Consider the following 23,126-nt stretch of genomic DNA (forward strand, 5'->3'; position numbering starts at 1 on the left):
ACAAAAACATGGAAGGTAAATAACAATAACATGCTATTAAAAAATTAATGGGTCAATAAAAAAAAAGGAAAAATTAAGATACCTTGAAACAAATGAAAATAAGGACACAACAATGCAAAAATCTGTGGAACACACAGAAAACAATCCTAAAAGGGAAATTCATAGCATAACAGGCCTATCTCAAAAAACAAGAAAAACTTCAAATAAAAATTTAACTTTACACTTAAAGGAACTTGAAAAAGAACAATAAACAAAGCCTAATGTGAATAGAAGGAACAAAGTAATAAAGATCAGAGCAGAAATAAATGAAATAGAATCTAAAAAAATGATACAAAAGAATAATGAATCCAAGAGCTCTTTCTTTGAAAAGATAAACAAGAATGAGAAACCTTTAACCAAACTCATCAAGAAAAAAAGAGAGAAGACCCAAATAAATAAAATCAAATATGACAGAGGAGAAATAACAATTGAGACCAAAGAAATACAAAGGATTGTGTGAAAATATTATGAACAATTATATACCAACAAATTGGACAAATGGGACAAATTGGATAAATTCTTAGAAACATACAGTCTTCCAAAACTATATCAGAAAGAATCAGAGAATCTGAATAGAAAGATTACACATAGTGAAATTGAAGCTGTAATAAAAAAAAAAAAACTCCCAACAAACAAAAACCCTGGTTTGGATTGCTTCACAGGTGAATTTTCCCAAGCATTCTGAGAAGAACTAACACCTCTCCTTTACAAACTATTTCAAAAACTTCAAGAGGAGGACAGGTCCCAAGTTTATTTCATGAAGTCAGCAATATCTTAATTCCAAAACAAGATAAAGACACTACAAAGAAAAAGAATTATAGGCCAATATCCCTGCTGAACATAGATACTAAAATCCTCAACAAAATATTAGCAAACAGAATACAACAATGCATCAAAAAGATCATACACCATGATCATGTGGGATTTATTCTGGAAATGTGAGGTTGGTACAACATTCACAAATCAATAAATGTGACTCACTATAAAACAAAACAAAGGATAAAAAACACATGATCATATCAATAGATGCAGAAAAAGCATATGATAAAATTCAACACTCATTTATGATAAAAACCTTTAGCAAAGTGGGAACAGAGGGAACATACCTAAACATAATAAAAGCTACATATGACAAATCCACTGCCAGCATCATACTCAATGGGCAAATACTGCAAACATTTCGCTTAAGATTGGGAACAAGACAGAGATGTCCGCTTTCATCTCTCTCATTCAACATAGTACTGGATGTCCTAGCCACAGCAGTCAGACAAGAAGAAGAAATAAAAGGCAACCAAATTGTAAAGAAAGAAGTAAAACTGTCATTATTTACAGATGATATGATACTGTATGCAGAGAATCCCAAAGATTCCACCAAGAAACTACAAGAACTGATAAATGAATTCAGCAAAGTAGCAGGATACAGAATTAATATCCAGACATTAGTTGCATTTATATATGCCAAAAATAAACTAACAGAAAAGGAAATTAAGAAAATAATCCAATTCACAAGTGCTTCAAAAAGAATAAAATACCTAGGAATAAGCCTAAGAATTATGTAAAACATCTGTACTCAGAAAATTATAAGACACTAAAGAAAGAAATTGAAGAAAATACACATAAGTGGAAGCACATAAAAAAAGAATTAACGTCATTAAAATGTTCATGCTACCCAAAGCAATTTATAGATTCAATTCAATTCTATCAAGATTCCAATGATGTATTTCACAGAACTAAAACAAACACTTCAAAAATATATGGAACCACAATAGGCCTGCATAGCAACAACATCCTGAGACAGAAGAACAAAGTTGGAAGAAACATACTACTTAATATCAAACTATAATGGAAGGCCACGCTAATCAAAACATCACAGTACTGGCATAAAAACAGAGACATAGATAAATGGAACAGAAAAGAAAACACAGAAATAAACCAATACCTTTATAGCCAGTTAATATTTGACAGAGGAAGTAAGCACATACAATGGGCTAAAGATAGTTTATTCAGTAAACGGTGTTAGGAAAATTGGACAGATATGTGCAGAAAAATGAAACTAGACCACCTTCTTATACCACATACAAGAATAACTTCAAAATGGATCAAAGACTTAAGTGTTAGATCTGAAACTATAAAGATCTGAGAAGAAATCATGGGTAGCCAAGTCTCAGACACTGCTCATAGCAATATTTTATCAGATATATCTCACCAGAAAAGCGAAACAAAATAAAAAATAAACAAATAGGACTACATCAAACCAAATAGTTTTTCTTAGCAAAGGAAAACATCAACAAAATAAAAAGACAACCCACACAATGGGAGAACATATTCACAGATACATCTGGTAAGGGGTTAATATTCAAAATTTATAAAGAATCCATAAAACTCAACACCAAAAGAACAAACAATATAATTTAAAAAATGGGCAAAGGACCTGAATAGACACTTCTCAAAAGAGGACATACAGATGGTCAATAGACATATGAAAAAAATGCTCCACATCACTAATCATCAGAGAAATGCAAATTAAAACCACTAGTATAAATGACGCATGGACATGGACAATGGGGTTGGGATTGACTGGGAGAAGGGGTGGGCTGGGTGGGAAGTAGCAATGAGGGAAAAAGTGGGACAATTGTAATAGAAAAACAATAAAAATAAAATTAAAAAATATATAGAGAGAGGTATCTTCTTTAATATTGGAGAATTTGTTTGACAGTTACAAACCACTTGAGAAATATTTAGGTACACTAAAATGAATAAAATTTTCTCTGAGAGGAGAAGAACCTATGTGAGGAGACAGGAAGTCATCTACTCGTTTAGTAAAAAGTTAACAGTAGTCTAGCCTTACTTCTAATTTGTTAGGTCTTTAAGTATTTTTTTTTTCCCCAGTGATCAGTGGGCAGCCAGCCAAATGTTATCACCGTAACATCATCCCTCTCACCGTGACAGTCCACAGAAGCATCACAGAAATCTAGCAGAGTTCAGCAGTTGATTTTTAGGAACCCCAAGTAATTTCCCTTTACAGCTGGCTCTTGAACAACAAGGTTTGAACTGCATGGATACATTTTTAAATTATTTTTTTTTCAATAAATACTGTAAATATATTTTCTCTTTTTAAAGATTTTCTTAATAATATTTTCTTTTCCCTATCATACTTTGTTGTAAGAATACAGTATATAATAAATATAACATACAAGTATGTGTTAATTGACTATTTATGTTACTGATAAGGCCTCTGACCAGTCAACTGTAGGCTATTAGTAGTTAATTTTTGGTTGAGTGGAAAATTGTATGTGGATTTTTGACTGCATGGGGATTGGCATCCTTATTCCCTGTGTTGTTCCAAGGTCAACTGTATTTGCATTCAGGATTCTCTCCTTAATGAAATATGTAAGGACACAGAGAACTTAATAAATGCCCCCTCCCCAAGTGGTTAATTCATATCAAATTTTCCATTAAAAAATTAGTTTACTATTAGTACCCCCAATTACATGAAGACACCAGACACAAGGGACTTCCCACAACATTATGATGGCAAAATTCCATCTCATTACATTGTGGGTGGAGAGAGCAGATACCAGTAACGTCTTTCCACATTTGGAGAAAACATGCAGAGAGTACAATGATCTCTTTCAAGTCTTGGATAGATTGCTCTAAAGGCCATTCTGTTAAACAAATATTTTAAATAATTACATGGGAACTTGTGACTTTATTCTTGTAATTTTCTTAATTATATTTGATGACTAATGTATGTAATTTTATTAATATCATTATTTTCAATTTCCCTGAGGAATATTTAGCTTTCTTTCATTTCTTGGGAATATTATAATTTCACATTCTAGGAATATATTGGGTATAGATTCAGTACCCTCAAAAATAGTATTAAATTGTGGAGAAACACTAAAAATGAAAGGTAATTTATATAATATTCTAAGGTTTTTACTATTAGCAAAAGCTTTCTAGTAATTTCATACACAAATAAATAAATGCATATACAAAGATATGATAATGAAAAATGCTCTCCAATGTAGCTGAAGCAGCAAGAGATGCCATAAATTCAGCTAAATAGATTGAGTTTCCATTTTGTAAGTAAATAATTTAAATCAAAGCCTCTGAAACTTGAGCATGCATCACAATATCTGGAGAGCTTATTAAAATATGGCTTGCTGCTCCTCACCCTGGAATTTTTCATTGAATAGCTTTAGGGTTGGACACAAAAATTGACATATGTAACAAGGACTCAAGTAAGTCTTATGTTGCTCTAGGGATCACATTTTGAGAAGCACTTCTTAAGTAAAAATTTCTATAGAATATCTAGAAATTTTTTGTTTAAGAATGCAATCTAGATTCAGCAAAAATTGTTAATAAAGATATCAACATTTATAATAAACTCCACATTTAAATGTAAATTATTTTAATGCTATTGAAGTGTTCAGAATTAATTTTTCCAAAATGTGCTACTTTAGCATGTCAATTATTTTGAGCTGAAGGCAATCAGGACCTAGCAGTCTCAAGAAAAATTTTTATCTCTCTCTTAACTACCTAAAAGAGTTTTAGATAGACACTCTGGCTCAGAAAGAAAGCTATTACCATAAATACTTTTTATCCAAATAACCATTCTGTATGACAGAACAAACATCTAATTATCAAACAACTATTCTTCTTATCTGCCTGTGAATATCTGTCTTCCCCTCTGAAGTCCCAGGTCCCTATCCTACTCCTTAGCTCAGGATGGCATATAAACCTCAATTGCCCAACTTGTCCTTGGGTCTCATCATCTTGGTAGGGCTCCCTTACATACAAAATTAAATTTGTTTTTCTTCTGTCAATCTGTCTTACACCAATTTAATTATTTGACCAGCCAGAAAAACCTAGAAAGGCACAGAAAAAATTTCTCCTCCTCTATATCTGCTTTTCCTGGACCACTTCTGTGGTACTGGACCGACCTGGCATGGTGGCACCATCTGGACCTTTCGATTGTCAGGTGACCTCCAGGTCCTTGACTTGCCTAGGAAAAATTTCATGGACCAATCAAAGTGAGAAGAAGCAAGTGTTATTCAGGTAGAGAAAAAGAAAGGCCAGGGTGTGGACACTGCTGAGAAAGAAGCAAAAAGTACTTATCTGAGTGGACTCAGGCCACCTTGAGAATTATTGGTGACTGTGGGCAGTTAGTTCTTGGGATTTTGTAAGTCTTCAAAAGTGGGGGTTTTCTCCAAACATTGTGGTGCCTAATTCTGACTGTGCCTTCCGCTTGGGAGGGGGATTTGTTCTGAAATCCAGGACCATAGCAGGGCTTTCCTGCCATTAACTGCCTCCCTGTGATCTTGCCAAGAGGTGGGGGTTCTGGTGGGGGGATGTGGGCTCCTAGTTCCTTACTCCACTTGCAAGTCCCCTAACTTCTGTCTATCCCGCTTCACCACCGTGCCCAAAAGAGTAAAAGAATAACGGGTGTTTCATTACCAAAAGAAAACAAATTTCATTGAAACTGTAAATAAAACAGAATCGGTCATAATATTTTTTGGCTGTAAAAGTATATAAAAGTGCTAATTACTTTAAAATTATACTTCACAAAAGGCCCTCTAGGTTGTAGAGATTGGAAAAGATTAAAATAAATATTTATTTTAAATGTTTATTCTCTGTGTTTCTTCAAACTACCTTTGATTAAAAAGCTTCCTCCAGCTGGCTAATAGCTCCTGCTATACGTACGCTAGCTAATTAGAGGAATTCTGCTTGAGACTTGAATAGCCCCTGTAACAGAAAAGAGGTGGGGAACTAGACTCAAATCAATGGAGGTCAAAGGACCAACCAGGAACAAAGGGATTTAGAAATTTCGAGATCTTCCTTGGATTCTTTTTCAGCTCTTGCCTGTCTACAGCCCCACCCTCCTCTTCCTCACCCATTTCTCTTCTCCTAATATGTAAGAGGGCTGAATTTTGAGCTCTTTGAAAATAGATTGGAGAATTAGTTCTCTCATCTTTTCAGGCTAGGCTTCTTGATTAAAAAATTTTTCTTGCTCCAAACTCTGATCTATTGAATATTGGCTTTCTTTTGAATTACTGGGCACCCAAATCTTTTACCTGTAACACTTTTATGTGACATAACTCACTCTTCATGTCCTCTTGATATTGACAGCCCAGAAGCAGATTCCCCTCCCTTAGGGCAAGATGGCAACGGGAGGAAGCATTACACTGAGCACTTGCAAGGCTAGTTAGACAAACAAATAGTGGAGAAAACCCTCCTACATACTTCCAGTATGTGATTGGGGGGTGGGACCAGGGAAGGCGGGAGCATGTGCCTGGAGGTCAGGATGGTGGCAGGGGGATGTGCTGTACCCGATGATTGCATAGCAGCCATCTGCGGTTCCCAAAGGGCAGTATTTTAAATGGGAGAAGGACTCTGGACACTGCCTTTGGTTTTGGAATGGCTGAAAGTGGCTGGACTTTCCTCTGGGTTTCCCGAACAAATGGGCTTTTGAGATGAGAGTCTGCCATTCTCCCAATTGTGTAGCATTTGAATAAAGACTTCTTTCATTCCTCACCAATTTCTGCTTCTGGAATTTGCCTATTGGTGGTGGCAGGCAGCTGAAACCCACTTTGGGTTGATAACACTCTGTCCCTATTTGTGGCACTACCCCCCACTAAGACTTCCAGCTAGAATCCTAATTATTGAACAGTCTGACTGTCATTGTGGCATCATGTTTTCCCCAACTTATTCAAATATTCAAATAAAAGCACTTACTTTGGCTATTGTAATTGGATATATATTTGTCTTTCCTATAGTCTCTGCCTATGCTTTTTCATGGCCCCCTCCAACCAAAGAGGAGCAGAATTTGCTGTCCCAAATATGCCTCTCTGGCATAAAGAGTATTTCTGGGGGATTATTTTTAATAAATAGGAGACACAGGAAAAACTCTAAAAACTGGGTAGAAATTATCCTTTTATAACAGACATATGCATTTGTAAAGGAATCTCCATTCATAAGGGTATCTTCCTACCTGTACCAGGAACATAAAATGACTAATTCTCTAGAAACACCTGTCAGTGGAGAAGGCAATGGCTTATACCTACATAACAACCATACCATTCTTTGTTTTATTGGTAACTGCCCATCAACAGGCTGCCCCAATCCCTATGTCTCTTTTGTTTTTAGCTGAAGATGGCTTGAACCATTTTGGAGTTACACAGCTTTCCTGGGTATATTTCCTGCATTCAGGAGGTAAACTGTATTACAGTAAGCAGTCAGACATGAGCAGAGTGGGAACAACAGGCTAGGTCTGGAAGGGCGGAAAGCCTGGGCGCCTAGCATGAGAAAATTTTAGGGTGGGCCTTCACCCCCCAGGATGACATTTACTCCTCTAGCATACCTTTGGTCATATGGCTTAGATCCTGACCTTTCATTTCACTCTCCGTGTGGTTCATACTCTCCTCTGACCTGTCCTCCCCTGGGATCTTGCTAGTCATGTGGTTCTAGATGCCTTTAGAGAAGGAACAGGGGGCGACAGAATAGCCCCGTAGGTCTCCCTTGCATGACCACTCACTCAAGCATTAAGCCCTAGAGATGACATCTAGGCATCGGTTTTGTTTCAGCTTCAGGCCTAGAAAAGCCAAAGCTGACATTAGGCCCAGCTGCAGTGACTAATGACCCTCTGCCCTAGAACTGATAAATCAGTAGACACAAGGACCTTCATGGGACACACCTAGAAAACTGATAAGTATTCTATTGAGATCGTCCCCTGTGACATCCAGATACAAACACTCAAGACAAAAGACCTATGGTGCACGCTCTCTCTCTCTCTCACACAGTTCCTTTCCACAACCTCTTTTTCCCCCAGGGCACACTCTCCTTCTCTGGAGTATGCTCCAGTCTTACACTCTATCCTTCCCCCTACACATGTTTTTTTTTTTTTTTTTTTTTTTTACCTTGTCTTCTTCTAAGCACCAAGGGCCCAGCTGGCTCACTTCTTCAACCTCTATGACTTTTTTATTTGAGTCTTGAAACTGAATTCATTTTTAGCTAAAACTCATGGACAGAAGTCTAACAACTGGTGCTGTTCATCACTAACACTATTAATCCTCTGTTTGCTTTTGCCTATTAATCTGTCTTTTATTATAGAAGGATTCTCAGCCTATAAACTAGGACAGAGGGAAATTATTTTTCTTACCCTCTAGCGCACAATGGATTACATCGAACCTATGAGTGAAGATTACTTTATATTTACCCTATATTCATAGCTTCTGGTCAATTATTTCACATATACTTTTCTTTTTATTTTTTAAAGTAGGCCATTTGAAGATTTTATTTATTTATTTTTAGAGTGAGGAGAAGGGAGGGAGAAAGAGTGGGCGAGAAATATCAATGTGAAAGAAAATTCTCAATCAGGTGCCTGTCACATGTGCTCTGACAGGGACCAAACCTATACACCAGGAATGTGCCCCAACTGAGATTTGAACTGGTGACTTTTCACTTTCTGGGACAATGCCCAACCAACTGAGCCACACCAGTCATGGCTATATATAATTTTCTTATAAAATTCATTGAATTAGTGAATGAGTGAATAAATGAACTAAAAATGGTATTATAGTGGTATTATAAAGCAATCTAAAGTTTCATTCCATGACTATCTTTACCATATTATATGCATCATGTTTTATACTGGGGATATTAAAAATAATAACATATGTCTCCTGCTCTCAAGTAAATTAGACAACCCTAACAATATCTTTTAAAGTTGTGTAAAAATGTGAACTCTTGTATTTTAACATAGCTTTCATGGATTTACAGATTTTATTTCATTTTTTAAAAAGCCATGTGAAATGAATCAGTTTGCTTTTATTTGAAACATATGTAAGTGAACCTTCCCAAAGAGGATTAAGAATAGCAAAAGCTGCAACAGAAATTTAGGTATTGCCTGTGTAGTAATCTGATATTATTTTACAGATTAGTCTAGGTCCTGGGAGTTGCAAAAGACTTAAGAAGCTTGAATGGATATAATATACACAGAATATTATCTGTACTTGAAAATCATGAAATTCACTGTTGGAAGTAAATGAGAGAGAGAGAGAGAGAGAGAGAGAGAGAGAGAGAGAGAGAGAGAGAGAGAGAGAGAGAGAGAGAGAGAATAGATGTAATATGTAATATTTCACAGGGAAGAAAGGCAAGTCAAGAGAGGAAAAGTCCTAGGGAGAGAGAGTGTATAAGAGCTCTGTAGGATTTATTGACTGAAGATCTCTGGACCAGCAGTGAGTGGAAGAACTGAGTAGGAGAAAAGAGGTTTTGGAAGTGACTGTGTTTGTAATGAAATGAACCTCCTCTAATGTTCTTTAAGAAACACAATTAAGTGTTGCAATTCCTTTTTAATTATGTAGAGGCACTGGTCCATGCTTTAATAAATGCAAATCTCTGCAGAGTCTTAGTCATTTGGACCTAGGGATATCTAAAGGTTACATGTATATTACTTGTTTTTAAAATGTCATTTATCTTGGTTTTATGCCTTTTCAGAAAGTTGAAAGTGGGAGTGAGAAACATCTTCAAAATAAGAATTAAGTATTAATAGGAAAAAAATGACACATACTGAGATGCTCAGATTTGCAAAATGTTACTTAATCTTGTAGTATTTAATTTTGCATTCTGACCAAGACATCCTTTATGTTCCCTCAGTTTGATGGAACTTTCCTTTTTGATTCTAGGATACCTTTTTTTTTTCCCTAGAGCATTTACTTTAGGAAACTTGTAATTATACATTCTTTTTTTGCCCCTCTGAGATGTAAGTGTTTTTAAAAAGTCTCTTGCCAATTTTACAAATCAGAACCATCTTTCTCAAGGACCTGGGAAGCTTCCCTCTGAAATGTAATCCTCTGAGAAGACAGTGCCCCTCTCTCCCAGTCTTTGTAGGAAGGTAAGAGCCTAATTTAGCAGGTGCCTTGCTCTCACTGGGCCATTCCAGGGCCTATAACCACTTTGACACATCGCCTTCCCAGCAGGGATGCAGCAGCATCCACAGGATGCAGCCTTCCATGATTCGTTTGCTTTAGCCTGCCATGCAGGATGGCAATACCTTTTTCTTAGCTGCAACTATGCACAGTTTAAGTTTTACATTTTTTTCTGCCATGCACTCTGTATGCCTTAATGACTTTGAAAACTAAACTTTCTTTCTCTCCTCTTAGACTAGGATTCTAATTTAGGTATAATGGGATTTGAACCTCCCTCAAGCCTTTTGAAATATTCAAGGGATGCATAAAAGAAATAGCATAGAGACATTCGCTTTTTATTACTCTGTATGATGAGGATATTGTATTGCATACATACTAATGTAAATTCCCTAAAATATATAATTTCCACCCTTTTATTCTCTCATTGTTCGCTTTCCACAATCAATTTGAATTCCGGAGACCTTACACAACTGAACTAAATAGCTTTTCTGAGGCTGATGTGCTTTGGTCTTTTGAATTCAGTGACTGCACACTAGACAGAAGCTATAAAGAATAAAATTTCTCCTTGTGACTCTTCCTGACAACAAGAAAAAACATTAATTTAACATCTCTGGTTGAACTTAAACCAAGGCCTGAAAAATAGATAAGAGTCTTAAACTATTTACTTTATCTGCCCTGTAACCTTTACAAGGAACCAAATATTGTCAGCATCCTAAAACTTAGTTGAAAGATCTTTCCTATTTAGGAAAACTTAAAGATATATGGCATTAAATTTTAGAAATATTGGGTTGGCCAAAAAGTACATATGTTTGTTTTTTCTTTCTGTAAAATAAAACACACATTTTTTATTTTCACCAATAACATTATTTATTTGGATATTTTGGATATGTTGGCTATCTCCCATGTGGTATAACGTTGATTGTTCTCAATTAATGTCTCAATTTGATTGCTATCAACTTCACCTGGTCTATTTGACTTTGGAGCATTGTCCAGTGAAAAATCTCCATCATGAAACTTCACAAACCACTTTTGGTACATTCATCAGTCACAGAACCTTCTCTACACACTGCACAAATCTGTTATCACATTTCAGTTGCATTTCTACTTTTCTTGAAATAAGAAAGCATAATATGATGAAAATGTTGCGTATTTTCTTCCACCTTTAATGTTAAAATGGTTACACAAAATTCACCAATTTTGACACAGTTTTTCAATGCACGCTGATATGACAGGTGTCACAATACAATCTAACAACATTGTTTCAAATCAAGTTAAAGACAACTAAGTGCTAGGAGAGCCATTTTACAGAAACACACACAAACAAATTTTTTGTCCAACCCAATATTTCTTTTCAGCTTCTGCATGGCTTCTTCCTCTATATTTAATCTTGCTCTTTGTAAAGTTATATTAGAGGAAGTATTTTAATTTTAGTCAAGTTCACCTTTTTATAGTTAAAAAAATGCAGAATATGCAAAACCAAACTTAAATGGCAGGACTTCAGATTCAAATTATTATTACATACATCATTGTCCTGATAAGATGCTGAAGCCTCTCCTCACCCACCACACAGGTAAAGATGAAATAGATATTTCCAGCACAGAGAAATCACATATGAGATGAAAGATGTAGATTATACATGTTAACCATAGACACAGCATAGTATAATTGAGTTATGATAATGCTAACTCCATCATGTGAACAGATGTTAAGAAGCAACATGTTCAATTATTATTTGAATATATTATCTCATTCTCTGTTTCTACTAAATATCCTGTTGCCACAATTTCAAAATAACCTGAGGCTTTGATGTACTGCTGCTAGGAGCTACAGATGTTTTAAAAGTTACTAATTCTTTTGCCTCTAACAAGGAAATACTATTGCTGGTAATTAGAGTGAGTTAATCTTATACTTATTTGTACTATTTATGATGAAGTTCTCGCTTCAGGATCCTTAAAAATATATTGACATCTCCTTGATGTGATGTGATATTCACTGATGAGTTAAAAAATGATCAGAAGTAATGATTTTTATGTCATTAATTTCTATGCTGATTTTAATGATGCCTCATAGACTATGCCAGCACCTCAAAAACACATTCATACAATGCTGCAACACAATATTCAATATTACAAAAGGTAACAGCTAAGTAAAGAGACCTGTACTTTATCCTAGTGGAAAAATTCATTTTTAGTACAATTATATGCTAATTAAGAAATGAATATATGTTCTATAGCTTGCTACAGTTTAAGAATTTAAATATGTTGAGATGTAACTAATAGAAAAACAGTGAAGAAGCCCATATACTTCAAAGACCAAAAGAACTTATCAAGAAAAATGCTGATGACATTTCTGACTAGTGATACAGAGAAATGTCCTATAAAAGTTGCATAGAGGCCTATGAACTTCAATAAATATTTAAAATCTATTCTCATTTGTATCATGAATTTATCCATTTCTTTTATTGGCAAAGGAGAGCAGAAGTACAAATATCCTTGGGAGGTTTGACCTTTTCAGCAGAGGGCAGCTGATACATCATGTAGAGAATTGTTCAGTAGGTACTCTGAGAAGACAAAATGTCCCTGTTTCTTTGTGACTTTATTCACTAATATTTCACTTTGGCAAAGTGTGTCCTTTTTTATGTGATGGGAAGGAATTGAGGACTTTATTCAATAAATTTGAGCTCTTTGCTTATACAGAGAAAGCACAATTATTGTCCGTAAAATGAAAGTTCTCTCTGCTCAGCTAGCAGTGCTAAGTCACTTCATGGAGTTTCTTAAAGCAGAAGGTTCAAGACCTTGAAGGGATGGCCTCATATTTACTATTATCTCCAATACCCCAAAATACTTTAATTGCCTAAGAAATAGAAAGTTTTTGGTTAATCTTATTCTTTCTTGTCTGCGCAGAATACTCCTTAAAATTCTTTCCTTTTATCTGTGGTCTCTATTATTTCTGGCATGCAAGCAAACACACACACACAGATATACAATGACTATATTACATATATGTAATTATTATATATATGTGTGTGTGTGTGTATATATATATATATATATATGTATATATATATATATATATATATAAATAATTGAAGACAAAGACCCAAGGAATGTGTGTGTGTGCCATGTTTGTGTTTGCCCTTTGAAAAAATTTTTTTCTAAGCTTTAGTACTTAACCCTTTCCCCAAATGCCATTTCTCCATGTGCTTTATCATGGAATTTCTTCATTTTTAAAGCCTCAATTGTTCTCTATGTTGATGAGGCTCTAGCCCTAATCTAACAACACATTCACTTTGTAATAACCCACACATGTCAAAATCAACATATCCAAAATATGTTGATTTGCAAGAATATCTTTAAACCTTATATGAGTTTTAAAGAGTGACAGCACTATTTTTTTAGTAATGTGGATTTAAACTTTAAGCACTTTTTGGACTCATTTTCCTTCAATCTGAAATTTCAAGTTACATGTAGCTTACATTCAAAACATCTTAGGCTTCTTACCTTCACCCTTACACTCCCACTCTGGGTACCTCTAATTATGTATTATCTGGTCATGTTCACTAGATTATTATCTAAGTATTTTAATGCTATCTTCCCTGACTACAATTCTTACTAAATGTTGTAGCAAAATAAATGCTCTAAACTAAGATTCTGATCATATTTGATGATCAGATTGTTTCTAGAGTCCTGTTGCCTGTAGAATTAATTATGAATTCCTCAACCTAGTCTGTCAAGAACCTTACCTGCTTATCTACTTACATTTGGGAAAAACAAAAAGAACCTTCCCTGCCATATGGTCTTTTATTTTGGACAATTACATAACTACGTAATGCCTTAGTTCCCTTACCTCTAAAATAAGAATAGTGATATAAAATTTTTACTTAAATTAGGAGAATTAAATTATACATACACACCTTTTATACAAATAACAAATGGTGGTTTTTCTTCACTTTCCTGACTTCCTTTTTTAATGTAATTTACATTTTAAAGTTTTAATAATTTTCACTATGATTAATTTTCAACATATAGAACAGTTGAAAAAATATCAAAATGCATGCTAGTATACTCAATAATTGTTCACAGGTTGCTATGTGTCCTTGTATACATGTATTCATGTGTGAATACCTGTTTTCTTTCTTTTATAAAGCAACTGATGGATTATTTTTAAAAGTAAGAGAGTCTTTTAAATTAAAGAAGATTTACTGAGGTATGCTTGACATACAAATGGCTGTACATAATTCCTGCATATTACTTGATGATTTTGTAGATTAGTGTATACCTGTGAATCTCTCACCACAATTTATGCCATAAGCATCTTCATACTCATCACCTCCAAAAGTTTTCTACTATCTCTTACTTATTAATTATTATTATCTCAATTATTATTTGGTGATAAGATACAAGATCTACACTATTACCAAATTCTTAAATAAACAATACAGTAGTAACCATAGATACCGTGATGTACAGTAAATCTCTAGAACTTGATCATTTTGTATAAGTGAAACATATTCTTTGGCTAATATCTATCTCCCAATTCCCCTTCCCCCTAAGCCTCTGGCAACCACCATTCTCCTCTCTGCTTCTGTGAATTGATCTATTTTAGATCCCCTATTTACCAAATCATATAGCATTTGCTCTTTTATCTAGCTTAGTTCCCACTTAGTATAATGTGGGAACCCTAAGCTTGGAAACTCCAGTCTCTTATAATGGGTTTTTATCATTGCTCTAAGGGTGGCCTTTCTCTTATTTATACTGGACAGTAAACAAACTTGTTCTCTGCTCCTAAGGGAGACACTGCCTTTACCTTCCAAGGCTGTTAATTAAACATCCTAGAGAAGAAAAGGGTAGTCAGTGTCTCTGTATGCAAGGTGTACAAAATATCTGAGGGTTCCTTGAAGAGATGTCTCCTGACATACACCTCAGATAAAACTATTAAACACAAAATTTTAAAAGTGAATATATTTTTTAAATGTGTTTTATTGATTATACTGTTACAGTTGTCCCAATTTGCTTCCCTCTGCTCCCCTCCAGTCCCTCCCTCCCTCCCTCCCCTTGTCCCCTCCTTTTAGTCCGTGTCCATTGGTTGTGCATATAGTTCTTCTCAACCTCTCTCTGTCTATTCCATTCCCTCCTACTATGCTTCTTAATACCTATACCATCTCCCTCCCTCTCCTCCTTTCCCCTCCCTGCTGACCTCCCTCCAATATGCTCCCCATACCTATAGTTCTTTTTCCACTCTTGTTGCCTATTTAGTTTGCCTTTGTTTCAATTCCCTAGCTTCTGTTGTTTCTTATGATGCAGTTTTCATTTTAGTGTTCATAGTTTTGATCCTCCTTTTCCTAAACCAGTCCCTTTAACATCTCATATAATAGTGGTTTGGATCTAATGAACTCTTTCAGTTTTATTTTGTCCTGGAAACACTTTCTCTGCCCTTCTATTCTGAATGACAGTTTTGCTGGATAGAGTATTCGTGGTTGTAGGTTTTGGATTTTCATTACTTTGAATATTTCTTGCCAGTCCCTTCTTGCCTGCAGGGTCTCCCTTGAGAAGTCAGCTGATAGTCTAATTGGGACCCCTTTGTACATGATTCTTTTCTTCTCTCTTGCTGCTTTTAAGATTCTCTCCTTATCTTTTACTTTTGACATTTTGATTATAATGTGTCTTGGAGTGTTCTCCCTGGGCCCAGTTTTTTTGGAACTCTCTGTGCTTCCTGGACCTGTACATCTATTTCCTTCCCCAAGTTTGGGAAGTTCTGCTTTATTATATTTTCACTTAATTTTTCAATTTCTAGTTCTTCTTCTTCGCCCTCTGGCAATCCTATAATTCTTATATTCAATCTCTTATAGCTGTCCCAGAGGTTTCTGATCCTCTCATCATTTTCCTTGTTTACTGTTTCCTCTCTCTGCACTGGTTGACTGTTCCTTCTCTATGTTCTGGTTTGTTGATTTGAACTCTGGATTTTATTTCCTCACCATCTGTCTTGTATGTGGTTTTGTTCCTTTCAGTATGAGTGTTTTTCAATTCTTTCTCATCTTTTTCCAGATCTTTTGTTAATTCTGTAAGCCACCTGATAACCATGGCCCTGAACTGAGCCTCTGATAGGTTTCTTATTTGTTCATCTGTCAGGTTCTTCATCTGTTGCCTGGTGAGCTGCGCCACCGGGATTTCTATAGTTGTCTGCTTCATTTTGACAGATGCGTTTTGTTTTCTTGGGCCAGCTATAGGGGGCAGTGCCTGTGTACTCGTCACAACCCTGCAACCGGTGGCAATCTGCACCCTTTTTCACCGCGCTATGGCACTTTGTCATCACTGCCCAGCGACCAGTGGTGATCCGCAACCTATTTCGCAGCGCTGTGGCGCTTTGTGTGGGGGTGGGGGTCCAAGATGGATTCCCGCAGCTATTCCACTAGGAGACCAGGATCCGTCCTCCCGCCCTCTGTGTCTCACTGTTGGAGGTGATGTGGTGGCTGCTTTTCCCAGTGTTGGGGTCACGAGCTGCCGGGGTTAGACTACAGCTGAGATTGCTCTCCCTGCCGCTGTCCCAGATGCTACTGCGAACAGCACCGCACACTTTCACTCTTACCTGCCCAAAGAGCGACGCTGGTTTATAACTTTGTACGTTGGGCTTCCGTGTAGTTTTATTTTCTGGAATTTCTAGTTATCTTTTGTTTTAAAGTAGTTGTATTCCTTTCTAGTTGTAGAGGGAGACTAAGCGTGTCTGTCTAAGCCTCCATCTTGGCTGGAAGTCGCCAAAGTAAATATTTTAAAACAATTTTGATTATGGTTTGTGGTTATCACAATTTAATTTAAACAAAAAAATCAATTTAGTGTCATCATCTGTTTCTCCTTTTTCCCATGCAGAATAATAGTTGCACCGTAGGAATAAAATATTTTAATAAATCTCCAACATATTAAGAATTTGGCCTTCAGAGAATAATTATGCTGATACTATAGCTTAATTCAACTAAGATATTCATAAAATAATATTTATTTATGCTTATTTGTATCATTATCAACTAGATAAAGCTCTCCTGAATCTTTTATAATGATAAAAGTAGCTGAATTTATTTCATGCCGCAACTTTCAGAAAGATGTGAGTGCATATTAGTTTTTAAAAGCAAAAAATAAAACACAAAAATAACAATAAAATAAAGTGGAAATGTTCATATATGCTAAATATTGCCACCCTACAATTTCTGAGGTGTATCTACTACGTATATAAATTTTAATTTGAGAGGACTCTGTACGAGAAGGCACAATTTCCCCACTTAGACATGCAGCACAGTGTCGTTATAGACTAGTGGAGGAGGTCCTTGAAAGGTCCCAAAGATATCCGCTTTCTCAGAGAGGAAAGAGTAAAGAGATGTTGGACCACACAAGGGTGGAAACTTAAACTGCAACCCATGACTCCTTTAGAGATTAATGGTGGACAAATGTTAAACTTTTCAAAAGTATTTTCTCTCCTTCGCAGCATTCCTGCTGGAATGGACAAGATACCAAAAATAAGCGCACTTTTCATTTAAAGATGACAAACACTTATGACAAGAAAATATATACTGACCTTTTGAATTAAAATTAGCTAACTCATTTTTAATGGAGTGACAAGTTTCACCTTAGCATAGGGGGATATAACAAACCCTTAAGGATGCCTGATCTCCCAGAGTGGCTTTGCTCCCAAATCAACAGAGCTGCCTACTAATGTAGAGGCTTCAAAACATAAAAGAAAGCAAAAAAACAGCCGTGATAAGATAAAGTATTATTGTATCAGACTCAAGTATTCATCATCTATCATTGGAACTTTCTCCCTAATAATTTGGGATACTTTAAAGTATAAATAGCTTACTTAATCCATGCATATCTATCCTTTCAACTAACATTATTTACTCTAAATTCTTCCCTGCTGAAGTATAAGAAAGTACTGAAGTATTCTACCAAAATTTTTTTTCTTTTTTCTTTTTCTTTGCATAAATAACAAATGCAACAAATATTAAAAGTAATAATTTCATTAAAGACACATTATATCTAATATGCATAGAAAGTATTATCTGGGTCATATAAAAGGTGACATTTTATTGTTTACTGAAACCTCAAGTAAAATAAAGAAAATGTAATTTTTATGAGGGAGAACTAAAAAAACACACAAATTAAAATTAGGGTTTTTAATTTGATAAAACAATGATATTGCAGACCTTGAAAAATTTACAAAACAAAACAAAACAAAACAAGAAGATAAAACCCAGCAAATGGACACCAGATGAGATAAAAAGAAACCTCATACAAACTGTAAAGAACACAGAGATGAAAATTATTTGAGAGAAAGAGGTGGATTATGACAGCAGGAAAAGATGATCCAACATATGGATAACACTGGGGAACAAAATTTTGGTTGAGTTCGATCTGACACTTGTTTTAGACTAACTTTTGGCATCTGAATTGAAAAATGGCCCCAGTTTTTCTTTATCACATCAACTTTTTAAGGTAAAGGATACCCTTCCTTTGTCCCCAAAATCATACAAAATGTACATACAAAGGAAAATAAAAAAAATTACCTGAATATACTGTTTATTTAGAGTTATTTTATTTATATAAAGGCTATATATTGTTACTGTAAGTCAAATTGTGTACAAGTAGTAAAGTTCTGCTATTAAACATACCTATTAAGATATTTTATCTTTTCAAATGACAGGCTAGGAAATGCCAAAATGAGATACTTGAAACAGTCTCCTTCAGTTGGCAAAGCTTTCACAAACTGCTTCATGAGACCCAGTTTTATGTGGGCATATAATGTTATTTCTGTCAACAAGTGGCTCATGTAGAATGTTTGGATCATCAGGTTTGAGGGCAGATCTTGGAGGCCAATTCGACTCCACCCAATGTATCTCACGAGCTCTGCTGTCCCACATACACAGAAAACAGGGATACTTGGTGTATCCACGTTGCTGACCAAGAAGTAAGCAGACCATTTTAAGGTCAACACAGATAATCCAGTTGTGCTTGTGATATTGCAACAGATCAATGACTCTCTTTATGTCTTCATATTCTTCATAAAAACAAGCTGAATGGCCAATTGGGACTGCACCAAATAAACTGCCATTGTGGAGGAGGACACACTTCAAGCTCTGCTTTGAGCTATCGATGAACAATCACCATTTAGTTACATTATAGATTGGAATTCCCAATTCCTCCATTAAACCATGTATGTTATGGCAATACAAAAGTACTGCAGAAATTCACTTTCTCTTCATCAAAAATAGGATACCTTCGCTCCTTTTTCAAGCAAGTTTTTCTCATGCAGTCTTGATGCTAGGAGTTCTGAACCCTTTCTGGATAGTCCCAAATCTCATGCCAAATCATTCAACTCATGCTGATCAAACCCCTTACAAACTGAGTCATCTTCAATATCAACATCTTCATCGTTGCCATCACTTAGTTCTTCACCATACTCCTGTTTTTCGAAAGAGGGTAGTTCAGTGAAAACTGACACTGGGATTTCAGCTGAATGAGGCACTGGGCTGATGTGGACTAGGATACTCTATTTTACACTTATTTTTCTTGTTATATCCTGATGTTTTCACTATACAAAAGTAACAGTCACTTGAATGATCTCTGGGCTCTCACCAAACCATAGGTATACCAACTGGCAATTTATCATGTATTCCCTTTATCCACATTCATAAACTCTCGAAACACTGCTTCCACACCTTGTGAGGGGCCCAAGACTTATCTTGATCACCAAGTTTTACTTTAAAACATGCAAAATAGGCTTGTCTGACAAAGGTACTGATGTTTGTCTTTTGACTGAGAATGGTGAGACTGCCACAGATAGAACAAAATGAATCAGGGTCATTTAGACACATACGAGAAATAGCAGAGGCAGATATGATCTGAAGGAAAGGAAATAAGTACGTATGTAAATAAAAAAAGAAATTCTGCTAACTCCTTGTATACAGATAAGAACTTGGACTACACTTTGGAATATGATTTACTATATAGAGCAGCACACAACCTCTCACCACACTGTCTCATGTGTAACTGAATAGCCTGGACTAGTATGAACCTGTCTCTGGTCTCCAAGGTCATCCCCCACCCCTCCCCACTTTAGGGAGGTTTGCTCTCAGCCAACAGGAGAGCACTGGTGCTTCCCTCAATCCAGGCTTGATCCAGCCTAGAGTGGTCGCATTAAGATAAGCTGTACAGAAAAAAACTTGATGTGATAGAAGAAAACTAACTGCAGTTTTGAAATCAAACTCAGCAGGAATTACATTAAAAATTGTTCCCCTGTGTAATCAATATTTTGAAGAAAGCAACAAATGGAAGACAAATGCATTCAAGGGGATTATAGAAGTAAACTTTTATGAAGGCATTAAACATCTATAATTATTTATAATTGCAAGCATCAACAAAAAAGGATATCTATATTAATATGCACAGAATGGATTTAGTAGTCAGTAATATTGAAGAACAGAACCTGTAAATTACCCCCCAAAAATTAGACCTATTATAAAGAAAATTATATATAATGTATATGTGTGTGTAGATATGCACACACATGCACACAAGGAAAGTAGCCTACAGTTTCATCTTGCATTCAGAAGACATGAAAAATTATCTTTTTATCTTTTAAGGGTAAAGATGTTTGAATTTTACCTATCTTTGCATAAAAGAACTAGAAAGACATCTAAAATATGCATAAACTGAGAATTATAACATCTGTACCATTCCATAATATAATGAAATATAAAATTCAAACATAAATATTAAGAGCACATTCATAACTCAAGAATTCTCAGTGTTCAAGTTCTTACAATGGGTATTGATTCACTTAAATACATAACCCTCACCTGTGGTAATTATTATTATAGGAATATAAATAGTAAATTATGAAACAAAGCCACCATTAAAATACATATTCTAGTTATATATATGTGGACATCAATTCCACATGAGAAATAAAAGGAAACAAAATGAATCTAATTAGTTGGTAGTGAGGAGGTAGAGGTGGGAGAAAGTAAAAGGGCATTAATCCTTTGCTCTTTTCCAGAGAAGTAAACATTGGCAGATTTTTTTTTTCTTTGAAGAAGAAGAAGCTTGCAATGTGGTTCAGTAAGCCCCCAAAGTTATTTAGTTAATTGACTAAATCAATCTACATCTAGGAATACATCCTATGATGTATTTGCATGATTCCACAGAGATACATGTAAACCAAGCTGTTCACTGAAAAATTCTTTGTAATAGCAAATTCTGGACTAATCTGCATGAAAAACTATGCAGACATTTGGACAAGAGAGTTAGATGTTTATATACTAATGTGGAATAAATGTATAAAATACATTGGGAAAAATTGAAAATACATTCTTATTATAATCTCATTTATCTGTACCTTGTTTGATTTTAATAGGAGAATTCCAATATGAACATATATTATAGATATATATATATTATAATTATATATCTATAATATTTATATAATAATATATATAACACTTGCTACTTTTTTTCTTTTTATATATCAAAAGAATTGTAGCTGGGTACATGAATGGTCATTTAGATTATGTATTCCATCCTTCATTGCATGTAGTTTTGGGCAGGTGATGATAAAATATAATGATATATTTTACTCTAAGGCTAGCAGGTAAAATATCTGCTGTGACTCCTGGATTTTGGGGCAATATCCTATGAAAGTAATAATAATAATAAAAAGCCTGGGGAGAATGATGGATATAAGAGAGAGATGAAAAGATCTATGTTATTTAGACCAAAGTATGTTGAGATCTCTTTGTTAAAGCAACTTAAATATCCTCTAACAAAAACAATAGAAAGTGAATTACCAATTAAAATAAATTAGGGAGGCTACTATGAAATAGAAAATATAAACCACAGTAAAGTTTTTCATGCACTTTGATGTATGATGTTATAGAAAATGAAAATATACATTGTGAAACAAGGCAGAACCCACAGAAACATAACTGAGAAGGTACTATTGATCAAATCTTTAGTCCTCAACACATCGAGTAAACAAACACAAGTAAGTAACAGATCTGAGCAGAATGAGTGTGGACTTTGAAAAATGGGTACTCTCCTAGCCTGAAGAGCCTGCACTTCTAAAAATTTGGTTTTAAGTATTAGACATGTGTACAAAAAATGTACCTGCACTTGGCAGTATTGTATACAATATTGAAACACACAAGAAAATCTATATCCAAACAACTTATTCTGATATTTGGATTATTATATTATGTAAAGAAAAATATAAACAAATTAACCCCACAATTTTGCTTATTATATTTATTAAATAAATCAGATCAGAACAAGTTAATCTTCTTAACCCTGATTCCAAATTTCTAAGGACGGGTGTCTGATCTGCTAAACTTTGTTAAAATTAAATCCTTGTGCTGGAAGACAATTTTCCATGGGTCTCTATTGTTTCTGCAGTGTCAGAGACATTGACAATTTTTGTTATGGACTATCTGTACAAGAATGCTTGCTTCCTTCCTGGGTAAAGGGCAAAGCTATTTGCTGTTGACCAGGACAGAGGTCAAAGGGATGATGTCTAATATACCCCTCCAGGGCAAAAGTTGTGCAGGTTTGCTAACAGCGCCTATTAATAGACAAGATTTCCTAAACTGGGATAGTTCTAGCTGTGATGCACACCCATTGCATGTGCAGCATCCACCTGGGCCATTCTGCATTGTCCCATAGGACTGCGACAGTAGAAACTACTGTGCCATCAGGCAAGTCCTTGTCTCTGACTCTGTTGTCTCTTGTACTCGGCCTGCATTTATGATATTGTGGCCATCTAACTTCTAAGTTTGCAAGTAGGGTGAAATCTCAGATTCCTCACAGCTCTTGACATCTTGTGATTATTCTGAATATTGTATACCAGTTAATTCATGTGCTGGGAAAAGATTATGCACACAGACACATAACAGTAAGCAATGCATCAGATAATCTTTCTATGTACAGTTGGAGAATATAGAGATCTAAATACAGCACTGTATGTATCAGGGAAATTGATGACCAAACATGAACCATGGTTATCTTTGTGTGTTAGAATTATTCTTTATTGGGCTTTTTCTGATTACATCATTCACCTTTTCTAATGAGCATCATGTATCCTTTTATAACTATTTTCCCATTTGAAAATATAAAGTTTATA

This window comes from Furipterus horrens, unplaced genomic scaffold (assembly GCF_987537825.1).
Source record: "Furipterus horrens unplaced genomic scaffold, mFurHor1.1.pri manual_scaffold_6, whole genome shotgun sequence".
Classification (NCBI taxonomy): Eukaryota; Metazoa; Chordata; class Mammalia; order Chiroptera; family Furipteridae; genus Furipterus; species Furipterus horrens.